Source organism: Trachurus japonicus, chromosome 16 (assembly GCF_045865225.1).
Source record: "Trachurus japonicus isolate A0001 chromosome 16, Traja_1.0".
NCBI classification, from domain to species: domain Eukaryota; kingdom Metazoa; phylum Chordata; class Actinopteri; order Carangiformes; family Carangidae; genus Trachurus; species Trachurus japonicus.
Window position 1 is genome coordinate 34391033 of NC_140922.1, and position 13289 is coordinate 34404321.

Below are 13289 nucleotides of genomic sequence, written 5' to 3' on the forward strand. Positions count from 1 at the left end.
GTTACTTTACGTGTGAATAAAAATGGCGACCTTTCCTTGACAGTATGAGTGCAATGTGCTACTCTTACCCTAACATCCTGTTTTATTTATTTATTTCAGTTTTATACACAATTATATTCTGTTAGGTAGACAAAAAAACAAACAAACTAGGCCAGTAACTATAGTGAACGAAGGACTGGGCTCAGACTGAGAGTTGGACATGCTCCTCTGCCATAGTGACAAAACATCTAAACATTTTGACTCCCACGATGCCAAAGGGACGATGCATTTTGGGGGCAACTATTTCTACGAGAAGGACATTTAGTTTTGACACGAGTGAACTGCTTTGAGAGAGAGAGGTGAGCTTTTTCCAGTGATCTCTATGGTGTTGTGCTGAACTGTAACACTGTTTTACCAAATGATCTTAGAGTTGTAAATGTAATGTAATTTCTGTTCAGAGAAATGAGCCAAACCAACTGAGAAAAACTGTAATTCAAACTCGAATCCTCGACTAGGCCAAGGACCCCCAAACTACTGGAGAAATGGAGCAGGGACCCCTGCTAAATATTTTCATATCATTTTGTATTATACTAAACTGGGCCTAATATCACCTTAATTCAGTACTAAGCTATTCAAATAATACACAGGTATAATTCATATTTTTATTTTAAAGGTACAGTGAGTAGGGTGGCCATTCATTCAGTCATTCATAAACACACTTTGTTATATCAAATGTCTGTATGTCTGTTAAAGCAGAAGTAAGCGATCCGGTCGTTTTGGCTAATGCTGCGTTCCAGGCAGGCTTTTGAAACCGTAAATTACAGCTTCAAGTCACGACTTACGACTTTGTAGCGTTCCAGGCAACCCACTCGTGTTTTTCCGACCTGTTTTACCTGTGAAAGTCACTATAACGGCCACTCGTAACTTCTGACCCGTGAACTCGTACCAGATCGAACTGGTACCACTTCACAGGTCGGAAAAACACGAGTTACGGGTTGTCTTGAACGCACCATAACAGTCCTCGTCCCTACGTCGCCACATTCACGGCGTTCCTTGGCTGCACACACAGCCCTGCATGCCGTTCTCTCTCCTCATTGGATAAAAACTGTAGGATACGATAAAAGTTTTCTCCTGGGCTCAGAGCAGAGCAGAGTGACTGACAGACCCGTGTTTCAGACCAAACACTCTATGTAAGTGATTGCTGTCGGAAGATACAACTATTTAAGACTTATATTAACACAAATATATCACTTACTTCTGCTTTAAAGGTGTACAGAAATGACCGTTTGTCCTGTTTGTCGCGCCGAGTTGTCCCGAGCTGCAACACGAGTTTACCCGAGTAAGGAAAACGAATTTGATTGGTCGTTATCGAGCGGGCGGGATATTCAAAGTTTGGGGCGAGACCGAGCTCCATGTGTGTGTGTGTGCGTGTCTCAGACGTTTGAATGACGGATTACGGATCCAATGTCAGTGGCTGGTGAATCGTGTACAGGCTGACGTATAATCCGTGCGCCTGCATTATCCAATGCGAAAAAAAAAAACACACTTTCATCCCGGATTTACTCAAAAATAGAATTTTGCACAAAGTTTGGCCTACATCGTCTGATAGATGAGTTATTACACTAATTTTATGATCCAGAGTGGGCTCAAATTCAATTTTCTTTTCTGTACACCTTTAAATGTGGAAATGAAAAAAATATACAAAATAGTATAATCAACCATAAAGTTCATGACCCCCTTGCACCTACCTCTGCGGACCCTATAGGGGTCACGGACCCCTTGTTGAAGACCTCTGGCCTAAACAATAAAAACAGTACACAAGATTAAAAACAGGTTTAAATTAGTGCAAATACACATGAATGTGACGGGACACAGAAAATAACATTCCTTCAGTTCAAAAAACCTTTTTGAAGACTTTTATTTTGAAGTCCGGTCGGTAGCGGAAGCTGTCGGTAGTTTGTTTGCAGCTTGACGTCACTCACGCTGCGGCTCCTCCTCGCGCGCCGCTCAGAGCAACATGGACGTCACATGCATGAGAATGACCTAAACATGGTCCGCGCAGTCCGCAGAGGGAAAACCAGCGACCACGACCAGGACCAGGTACGAGTCCGCTTCTAGTCTGACTTCTCCGGTACCGACGTTACTCTGTCTGTCTGTCCGGTGGCACGCGCCGCTGCTGCCGTTACACCGGTCTGTCAGTTATTTATACGTAACAGGCCCGCGAGCCTCCGGTTAACGGGGAGAGCTCGCGGCAGCAGCAGCAGCAGCAGCAGCAGCAGCGCCCATTGTCGGACACACTGAAGCCTCTTTCCTTTATTCCTCCTCTTCTCCTCTTCTCCTTCTCCTTGGTTTATTTAATAAACCATGGTCTTGTCCTGTCCGGTTCGGCTCAGCTCGGCTCAGCTCGGCTCGGTTCGGTTTCACTCGTTGTTTTCCGTTGACACATAAATAAACGGTGCGTGCACATTGTTTAAAATAGAAACGAGCTGAGCTGCTGCAGCGGAGAGGAGAGAGCAGCTGGTTCCTGCTGCTGCTGCTGGTTGGTGGGAAATGAAAAATGAGTTTCTGTCGGTTTATTTGTCAAAACACAAACACACAAAGACAGAACCGAGGGGAATCGAGCCTGAAATCCAGACCCAGACGGGCTGAATGTCTTCGTCCGATAATGGAACCAGACCTCTACTGCTGCTGGAGGAGGAGGAGGAGGTTTAAAGCTCCAGCAGCTGCTCATTGGGCCTGTTGTTGTTGTTGGTTTGTTGCAGTGCAGCTCCATTCCTGCACACTGACTGGAGCATCACTCACTGTTGTGGTTATTATTATTATTATGGTCTGTTGCTTTCACTAGTATCCATCACTGAGGTTAAAGCCCCGTGCAGTAGTAGCCTATGTAACTTATTTGGCTTTTTATTCGCAATAATTCAAATCTGTCTTTCATAAATCCGTATTTCACTTAAAGCAGAAGTAAGCGATATTTTTGTGTTAATCTAAGTCTTAAATAGTTCTATCTTCCGACAGCAATCACTTACATAGAGTGTTTGGTCTGAAACACGGGTCTGTCAGTCACTCTGCTCTGCTCTGAGCCCAGGAGAAAACATTCCTTGTATCCTACAACCTTTATCCAATGAGGAGAGAGAACGGCATAAAGGGGCAGTCCTCTCTGTGTGTGCAGCCAAGGGACGCCGTGAATGTGGTGACGTAGGGACGAGGACTGTTATGGTGCGTTCAAGGCAACTCGTAACTGGTGTTTTTCCGACCTGTGAAGTCGTACCAGTTCGATCTGGTACGAGTTCACGGGTCAGAAGTTACGAGTGGCCGTTATAGTGACTTTCACAGGTAAAACAGGTCGGAGAAACACGAGTGGGTTGCCTGGAACGCTACAAAGTCGTAAGTTGTGACTTGAAGCTGTAATTTACGGTTTCAAAAGCCTGGCTGGAACGCAGCATTAGCCAAAACGACCGGATCGCTTACTTCTGCTTTAAAGCCCCATGCAGTAGTAACCTATGTAACTTATTTGGCTTTTTATTCGCAAAAATTCAAACATGTCTTTCATAAATCTGTATTTCACTGAAGTGGAATCACACCATGCATACAAATGAAAGCTTTCTGGTACCTTAGAATGAGTTGTTACAAGTCGTTACCGAGGCGGCCATGTTGCATCGCCATGACAACATGTTGTCAGGCCTGTATTGTTTTGCCTCGTGCTGGCGGACCACTTGTTTATCCTGTTACATGCAGCGTCTGTTGTCTGTCTGACGTCTGCCCCATTTCACGTGAATGCAACAGAAAGGATACGTTCAAATATGCAACCACCACGGGATTCCTGCACACTGGAGCATCACTCACTGTTGTGGTGGTTATTGTTATTATGGTCTGTTGCTTTCACTAGTAGCCTCTCTCTCCATCACTGAGGTTAATAACGATGCCAACAACAACAAATTATGTTTTTATTACGAGAGGAAGGAAGGAACTCTTTAGGATTTCCACCTTCACTCTGCTCCATTTGTCCCTTAAAGGAGAATTTCCGTTTTTTACAATCTGGACCTTATTTTCTAGCATAAAATCCGATCATTTCCTCCCCCAGATAACTTTGGTGTCATTACAAGTGGTTGTGATGAAATGAGCTCCAGCCGAGAGCCGCGTATGTAAGGGATAATGCCCGACGAGGTGTCCATTATCAGAAATTAATGGACGACGCGGAGGCGTGAACCGTCCTCCGCTTCGCGTCGGACGGTTGCTTCCGCGAAGTCCATTAATCTCTGATAATCGGACACCTCGAAGGGCATTATCCCGCTTATACCATGGTCACTTACGAGATAAATACATATTAAATCAATTACTTGTAATTGAATGTTGTTTTTACCGTTAAAATCATACGTCTTTAAGCGGCTGAGCCGAGCGGACTATTTAATAAACTCGTCGGCGATAAAAGAGAAAAAAAGAGGGACCCGCTGTGACCGCAGCGTAACGTTACAGTCAGTGACTCTGCCACAGCCTGGTAGTTGATCAGTGAAGGGAGGTGAGGTGACGGCTTCAATGTTACGTGACACAAAGTATTATTTCAGACGGCCAGTGCACTTCTTACCGCTGGTGTGTTTACAGACTCCAGAGCCGTGATGCGCTGAAAAAAAGTTGTTTTGGTCCGAGTGTCCGTTGCCGTGGTTACTAACAAGCGTTTGAGCCAGCGCAGTAATATTTAGAACGTAATCAGGCTATTTTACCGGAACATCTTTATGGGTGTCCATTATCACTTTTTAATGGACACCCAGCAGCCAATCAGAATCGAGGATTCACCCAGACCATGGTATAAATCCGTATAATGGAGTCTACAGGGCAGCAGAATGCAGCCTCTAAATAACACATTATCTGCAGAGAAACTCCTTCATTTCACCAATATTTAGTTCTGATAGGCTAGTGCTATTCCCCTCTGAGTCCGGGGTTAGCTGTTATCAACATCCGGGGTCTGTAGGTTGACCTACTGACCTCTGACCTGGATGATGTCATCTCTGCGTGGCTTGTTGCTACCGCTAATGCTACGGTTGGTTTCTGCGTGTTTCTGACTTGTCAGAACAAAATGAGCAGCTGGATGAAGTTCAGCTTCCACAGGCTTCCTCTCCTCAACCTGGACTCACTAAAGCTCCGGCTAGTTGAGATAAAAATGGACCCGAATGCCGAAGCAGAATGATTATTATCAGAATGAGCCGCGCGGTGCTCAGAGATGACATCATCCAGGTCAGAGGTCAGTAGGTCAACCTACAGACCCCGGATGTTGATAACAGCTAACCCCGGACTCAGGGGGGAATAGCACTAGCCTATCAGAACTAAATATTGGTGAAATGAAGGAGTTTCTCTGCAGATAATGTGTTATTTAGAGGCTGCATTCTGCTGCCCTGTAGACTCCATTATACGGATATACGCGCCTCTCGGCTGGAGCTCATTTCATCACAACCACTTGGAATGACACCAAAGTTATCTGGGGGAGGAAATGATCGTATTTTATGCTAGAAATAAAGTCCAGGTTGTAAAAAACGGAAATTATCCTTTAAAGGGATACTTCACCCAAAATTGATAATTCACCAATAGGCTTTATGCACAGCTCCACTACTTCCTGAACTTAAGCCAACTCCTTTATTTCCTGTTTTAGATTATTGGACAAACTGATTAATGCAGGTGTGTCTGAGTGAGTCAGACACACAAAACATAAAAAAATATGGTGTGTTAGCCTCAATGATAATAATTATAATACATTTTATTTGTAATGCACTTCACATATTTAACAAAACATACAAAAAAGTTTACTTGTTAAGTTTCATGTAGATCTCGACGCTCTGATTGGTCGACTGCTCCGAATGCAAAGTGTTCACAAACTGATTTTTGAATGTGTGTGAGCTGCAGGACACACACACACACACACACACACACACTCTCTCTCTCTCTCTGCAGGTGAGTGTGTTTGTGTTGGCAGCGCCGGCCTTGTACCTGAGATAAGAACCAGACGAGTCGCCTCATGTAGAGAATGTGTCGCTGTACCAGGTCACACAGACGGCCGACAAGATGGTTTCACTTTGGAATAACTTTATTTATATATTTTTGGAATAACTTTATTTATATATTTTTAATAAGAAAAGGCCTTAAGCCCCGCCCACCTCCACCTGCCGGCTGCAGGTGAGCCAAGAGAGAGGAGGACTGAACTTTGTCTGAAGTGCTTTAAGTTGATGCTTCTCATTTACCCTCTTGAAGTTTTATATTGAGTTGGTAAAAGCTTAAAGGAGAATTCCGGTCATTTTTGACCCCTAAACCGTTGTCCTGATGGTCACCCAGTGTTGGTTGGAGCAAAAAACGCGACTAAAATTGCTGACTGAAATTGACTGAACTCATATAGTGTAGAGTATAAACAGTAGAAACTTTGTGTTTTTGCATCAGATAGCTGAACTCTGAACCATCCTGGAGAGACATTACTATCACATCACAGAGCGCCTGCTCTCCCCGCCACAGAAACTAACACTTTGTCCTTGTTGTGATGATTTCTTTACTAAAATAAACGGTGGAGCAGTGCAGCGGTAATGTCCAAAATATCTCTGACCGGTTATTTTATGCACGTTCCCGTCGGGGACAGTTTTGTCTCTGCATTCACCTCTCCTTTAACGTCTTGTAACGTCTTTGTTTTTTACACTAAATTACATGTTGTAGTATCAATCGGAGTACTGATAAGGAGTATCGGTATCGTTAATCCTAATGATATCCATCCCTATAGTATTTACTGATGGATGTCGTAGAATAAAACCTACCACAGACCTGATCTGAGCTGTTTTACCAAAATCCCACTCAGAAAACGTACTGACTTTTAGACGAGGGAACAGGAAGTGATGAAAGCGCTGACGGAGTTCAGGGTTTACCGGCGACTCTATAGGTGGATATAATGAGCTAAAAAATATATATATATAAAATATTTGAATACAATTTGAACCATTAACATAAGAAACATTAGAAAAGTGAATCTGATCTGGGGACAGACCAACGGCCCTGGTACAGATACATGTGACTACATCTCAATACAAAAGAGATCAGACTGTCAGACTGTAGTTTCTCTTTCCACTGCTGTTGTTCATCGCTCCGTCTCTGCAGCAGCTCGTCGTCTCGTCGTGGCTGCAGCGGCGGCGGCCCCGCAGCATGTCCCAGCATGCACTGCAGCATGTCCCAGCATGCACCGGGGCAGAGACTGGCAGCAGCAGCAGCAGCAGCACAGACCCACAGAACAACAACACCGTAAAATCTACAGTCGCTATCAAACTGTCTCATGTCTCGCTGCTCGCTCATCGACATTCCTGCAGCGATGCGTTCACTGTCACACACACAGACACACACACACACACACATGCACACACATACACAGACAGACACACACACACACACACACTCTCTCTCTGCTGCTCAGGAGGTTGCGTAACAAACCTCACGTGCCGAGCAGACGAGTTCATAACTCAACACACCCTGAAACATTTCTGCTGCTGCACATCATCACACAGGGTTCACACACACACACACACACACACACACACACACACACGCACACACACACACACACACACACGCACGCACACACACACACACACAGATTTTATCACCCGATTAGAAATGAAGAAACTTGAGTTTTCTGTTTACTGTTGCTGTTGTTGCTGCTGAGGCCTCGATGTGTTTCACTCTTCGCATGAGATCATCTGTGTGTGTGTGTGTGTGTGTGTGTGTGTGTGTGTGACTGTGTGTGTGTGTGACTGTGTGTGTGTGTGTGTGTGTGTGTGTGTGTGTGTGTGTGTGTGTGCTGGTCCGTCTCCAGCCTTCGTCCTCTCTCACCATCTGTGACTGAGCCGTGCCAGGCCTCGCTCGCCCTCGGCTCCTCGCTCTTCATTTTTTATCGATCGATCGATTAAAACCGGATCATTCTGACATTGATTATCAGTTTAATTTGTCCTTTATGTCCATGTGAAAGCTGAGTAGCTGCACTAAACTGAACATTTTTACATTTTGAGAATTATTTTGTTCATTTTTCAACAGTTTTTTACGAAGTAAAGAAGTAAATCAATAACCAGCTGATGAGTTAATAATGATATTGATTGATTAGTTTCTGTGACTAAGCTGCATGTTGAAATATGAAGAACTCAGAGCTGGTTTCACTGATGCTTTAAATGCCTTCAGCATTTACACTCATTACTGGATTATTATTAAAGGGATAGTTCAACATTTTGTCAAATTGGCCCATTGCCATAATCCCTATAGTCATAGCAGTAGGTTTGTTACCTTTAATTGTCGGTGCAAGCTGTTTTTAGAACGGTGGAGCAGAGCTGTGAGCTGCTCAGAGCTACGCTACGGAGGCTCATTATGGGATTTCTTGGTTTCAAACTCATCAAACTCATCAAATACACAATCCAACAACTCCACAACGCTCTGGTGGACAAGTTGTGAGCTGCACATTCACCACGCTATGAGATAATAACACAATGTTACCACACAGAGTTGTTTTAGAGGGAAATACATGCAAAACCACTGATGCACGTTGCCTTCAGGGACAGTTTTTCATCAACAGTCTCTGCATTTCCCTCTAAAACAACTCTGTGTGGTAACGTTGTGTTATTATCTCATAGCGTGGTGAATGTGCAGCTCACAACTTGTCCATCAGAGCGTTGTGGAGTTGTTGGATTGTGTATTTGATGAGTTTGATGAGGGAAACCAAGAAATCCCATAATGAGCCTCCGTAGCGTAGCTCTGAGCAGCTCACGGCTCTGCTCCGCCGTTCTAAAAATAGCTTGCACCGACAATTAAAGGTAACGAACCTACTGCTATGACTATAGGGATTATGGCAATGGGCCCAATTTGACAAAATGTTGAACTATCTGTTACACATTCTGCTGATGTCATTGTTTCAGAACAACTGCTCCAAACCAACCAGGTCTGAATTCACCCGTAGTGTTACACTACATTCATGGTCTCTGATTATACTGATAACAGCCGACCTCCAATGTAGACGCAACATGCGCGCTCATTAAAGCGGCGCGTATCCGCGTGGTGCAGTCGGTGCGACGGCGACGCCGTTTTTTTTTTCCCCTGTGCATGTGGAGCTGTGGCCGCGGACATGCACGGTTCCCTACGTTGCTGTGTCAGGCAGGTGTCTCCACGGAGCTCTGCCCCGTTTCAGAGGTGAAGGAAGCCCTGAGTGGAAAGACGTCGCCTCCGCGATGTAGAATGTGTTCAATTCAGAAAGTGAAACTAACACATTATATAGGCCTATATGTCCATTACACACTGAATGAAACATCCCATGTCTTTATTTATTCAGTTTATTTTAATAGTAATAATTATGACTAACATTCAGTGAAGACATAAAAATCACTATCTCCAAAATGGAAATATTGCTAAGGAATTTTTTTTAAAAGTATTTTTAATATAGAAATGTTGACCTTCTGAAAACTATGTCCATCTATAATCAATCAATACTTGGTTGGTGTTGAACTACTGGAAATGGACTTTTCCGTGATTTGTTAATGGTGAGCACCCCCCCCCCCCGGGAAATTCCTCTCTTTTTTGGTCCTGACCCGTTTGCATCCCTGAGTGTAGTAGCATATTTTACACTAAACTTCATCATGTTTCATCTGCTCCATCATTCACTAACACACTATAATCTGTGTTCCCAGTTGTTATTGATGGTTGTGTTATTAGTTGTTACTGAGTGCTGGTTGTTCTGCTGCTGCTGCTGCTGGTTCATCTCCTCTGTGAATCACTCTCCACGTTGGTGCTGAGGCTGCAGATCTGCACCGGCCACCTTGACACACACACACACACACACACACACACACACACACACACACACACACACACACACACACACACACACACACACACACACACACACACACACACACACACACACACACACACACACACACACACACACACACACACACACACACACACTCTCACACACACACACACACACACACACAGAGCGTTGGCGCTGAGATCCAGTTTCAGGATGTCCACAGAATCCCTCAGCAGTCGTCTCCGTCTCTCTCTCTCTGTCTCGTTCTTTGTCATCATCTTAACAAACTCATCACTTTAATTAATGTTACAGTGAAATATTTTGGGGGATTTCTTTCTTTTTTTTGAATAATTATTCTATTAAATAACAAAACAAATATATGGAAACAGGATCACCCAGAAGCTTTGAGCTTTAAAAAGAGCATGAAAGTGATGCTGCCACTAACCAGCAGGTCACAATGGGATTGAATTGAATAACTTTCGGTCGACTATTTGGGTCTGTATGTAGCTTATAGCCAGTCGTATCAATCCTCATGTTATTCTGTATTTCTTTCAAACTGTAATTTCCCAGCAATGGGATCAATAAAGTATCAATCAATCAGTCAATCAATCAAAAAACGCTAAACGTTGCTCTTTTTTCAAAATAAACTTGCGGTCTAAACTACTTAAAACGAAAGTAGTAAAGTGTCTGCCGCCATGTTGGATCGACAAGCTGTCAACAAAGTCTCTTCGGTGTGTCGTCATCGTCCCGCGAATAAAAGCGCAAGACTTTATAAGAGTCAGTTTAGAAAACAAACTACTGCCCACCTGCTCTAGAGAATTTAAACTTGATGGCAGAACAGCAGCATCGTTGTATTGTTATATCTGGAGTGGTGCTGACACTTTGGATGAGGAAAATGAACTGACTGTGGATTGAAAAACATTTCAAAGAATTTAAATGTTGTTTTTTCTTCGTACTTTCTTGACTATAAGCCGCTACTTTTTTTTACCAGCTCTCGTCTCTGCACCGCAACACAAACGCGCTCCGTAACCCGTAATCTTTTGTTCATGACGGTTAAGACTACACAAACACACACGTTGTAACATGGTATATGTTATGTAACGTTATCCACCGCTCCATTTATTGATTTTTCGCCGGCTTCGTTGTAAACAAATGAACATGGAGGAGAGGAGCGTAACCAGAACAGAGGAAAAGTGAGCTGACTTACATAGTTCCCCTTTAATGTTTTAATCATGAGGCCCTTCACTGACTTTATAAGAGTCGGTATAGAAAGAACTATTGCCCACCCTGGTCTAGTCTAGACAATGTGAACTTGATGGCAGAACAGCAGTGATAGTTTGGTGTGTAGAGGTGGTGCTGAATCTCACATTTGTAACATATTGTGTTATTTGTTCAATGTTCCCTCTAATTTTCAAAACTCCTGAGCAGAAATTCAACTCCCCTGATGACCTGCTTGAGCGACTGTGAGCGACGGCTTAAAGGACAATTCCGGGCGAATTCAACTCAGGGGTGTATTTTCATATCATTTTAGGTCTAAAAGAATGAATCTGAAGATTTTCAGTTTAATTGCTCCTGTTTTGCGGTAGCTGCGTCTGTCCCCGCATCGCCACGGCAGCAATGAATGGGAGTGGATGTAAGTTCCGCTGCTTAGGCTGTTTCCAGCCCTCAAAGCCACAATTTTTTTCCACAGACAGCATCAGATGGAGACTCAAACATGCACCGAGAAGTTTATTTACTTCAAGCAAGCCGACATGTTTGTAAAACTAGATCTAATTCAAAGTCTCCCGGAGTCTCGCGCGAGCCCGAAGTTGCAGTGCTGGTGTGTTCAGGTGCAGTAGGAGCTACCGCTTGTGTCATAAACACAGGAATATCAACTCTTTACTTGAAGCAAGTAAAGAGTTGATATTCCTGTGTTTATGACACAAACGGGAGCTTTTCCCACTGCATGTGAACACACCGAGCACGGCAACTTGGGTCTCGCGCGAGACTCCGGGAGACTTTGAATTAGATCTAGTTTTACAAACATGTCGGCTTGCTTGAAGTAAATAAACTTCTCGGTGCATGTTTGAGTCTCCATCTGACGCTGTCTGCGGCTTTGAGGGCTGGAAACAGCCTAAACAGCGGAACTTACATCCACTCCCATTCATTGCTGCCGTGGCGATGCGGGGACAGACGCAGCTACCGCAAAACAGGAGCGATTAAACTGAAAATCTTCAGATTCATTCTTTTAGACCTAAAATGATATGAACATACAGCCTGAGTTGAATTCGCCCGGAATTGTCCTTTAAGCAAACACACAGTACGTCCACATGCTGGTGCTATGGCCTCACCTCTCCAACTCCAAATATCAATACAATCGGCTATTACTATAATGATTAATAACAGATTATTTTGACAACATTACCTAGGCTGCTCCATATCTAGGTCAGTAACAAAATACAATATTGTTTTGGCAAAATAGAGTTTGCATGTATTGCCATATGAACAATTATGTCAAAAAATAACTAACATCAAGTTGGTGTCATCAACTCTTGGCACTGAAGCATTCTTGATATGAACAGTAATAATAATTCTCAAGCAAAAACTTCAATCGTAGTTGCACTACAGAGTGTGCAACTTTTTTTTGTCTTCTGAGCAAAGAGCACAGTAAAACACCTTAGAGGGAACAGTGGCGTCAAGTAATGTAACCTGTGAGGATGAGGAATATGAACCGGCTGTGGATTGAAAAGAAAATGTAGTCAAATTTTTTCCTGCTTTTCCCCCAAAAATGTTGTGCTTACATGGCTGCATTTTGCTGATGTCATGCTGCAGGCCGAGCTTGTTTGTTGTCGTCCTGATGGTGTCATGTCATCATGGTGTCATGGTGGTCTCCTGTGGTGCAGCAGCTGAGTGGTCCCAGCCCCCCCACAGCCCTCCTAGTCCCCCCCCCCTCCCTCCTCCTCTGTGGCCTCCTCTATATTTAGACGCTGGATATTTAAATCTCCTCCAGGAGTCTCAGCTCCTCCACTTTCAGCTGCAGAACCAGAACCAGACCTAGACCTAGACCCAGGACCAGAACCAGAACCAGAACCAGGACCAGAACCATCTATCTATCTATCTATCTATCTATCTATCTATCTATCTATCTATCTGTCTATCTGTCTATCTGTCTATCTGTCTATCTGTCTATCTGTCTGTCTGTCTGTCTGTCTGTCTGTCTGTCTGTCTGTCTGTCTGTCTGTCTGTCTATCCATCCATCTATCCATCTATCCATCTATCCGTCTGTCTATCTGTCTGTCTGTCTGTCTGTCTGTCTGTCTGTCTGTCTGTCTGTCTGTCTGTCTGTCTGTCTGTCTGTCTGTCTGTCTATCCATCCATCTATCCATCTATCCATCTATCTGTCGTTCTATCTATCTACTAGAGTAGTAGTAGCTGTCAATCAGGTTCATGATGACATCATCATCATGTGACTGATGTCATCACCACGATGAAGAGACGCTGTGACAGAGAGACAGAGAGCAGT

The 13289-nt window shown here is 43.8% G+C and overlaps 1 protein-coding gene across 2 annotated transcripts in view; it reads left to right on the forward strand.

Moving 5' to 3' along the window:
* The first annotated feature begins 1988 nt into the window (after nucleotides 1-1988).
* dennd4b (DENN/MADD domain containing 4B) overlaps nucleotides 1989-13289 on the forward strand; it is a 74058-nt gene continuing 62757 nt past the window's right edge. Inside the window, exon 1 of one of the 2 annotated variants that reach the window (XM_085803156.1) lies at nucleotides 1989-2085. The gene's annotated coding sequence lies outside the window, so the exon portion shown is untranslated. The remainder of the gene's footprint in view (nucleotides 2086-13289) is intronic. The other variant, XM_085803155.1, reaches the window with a different exon arrangement.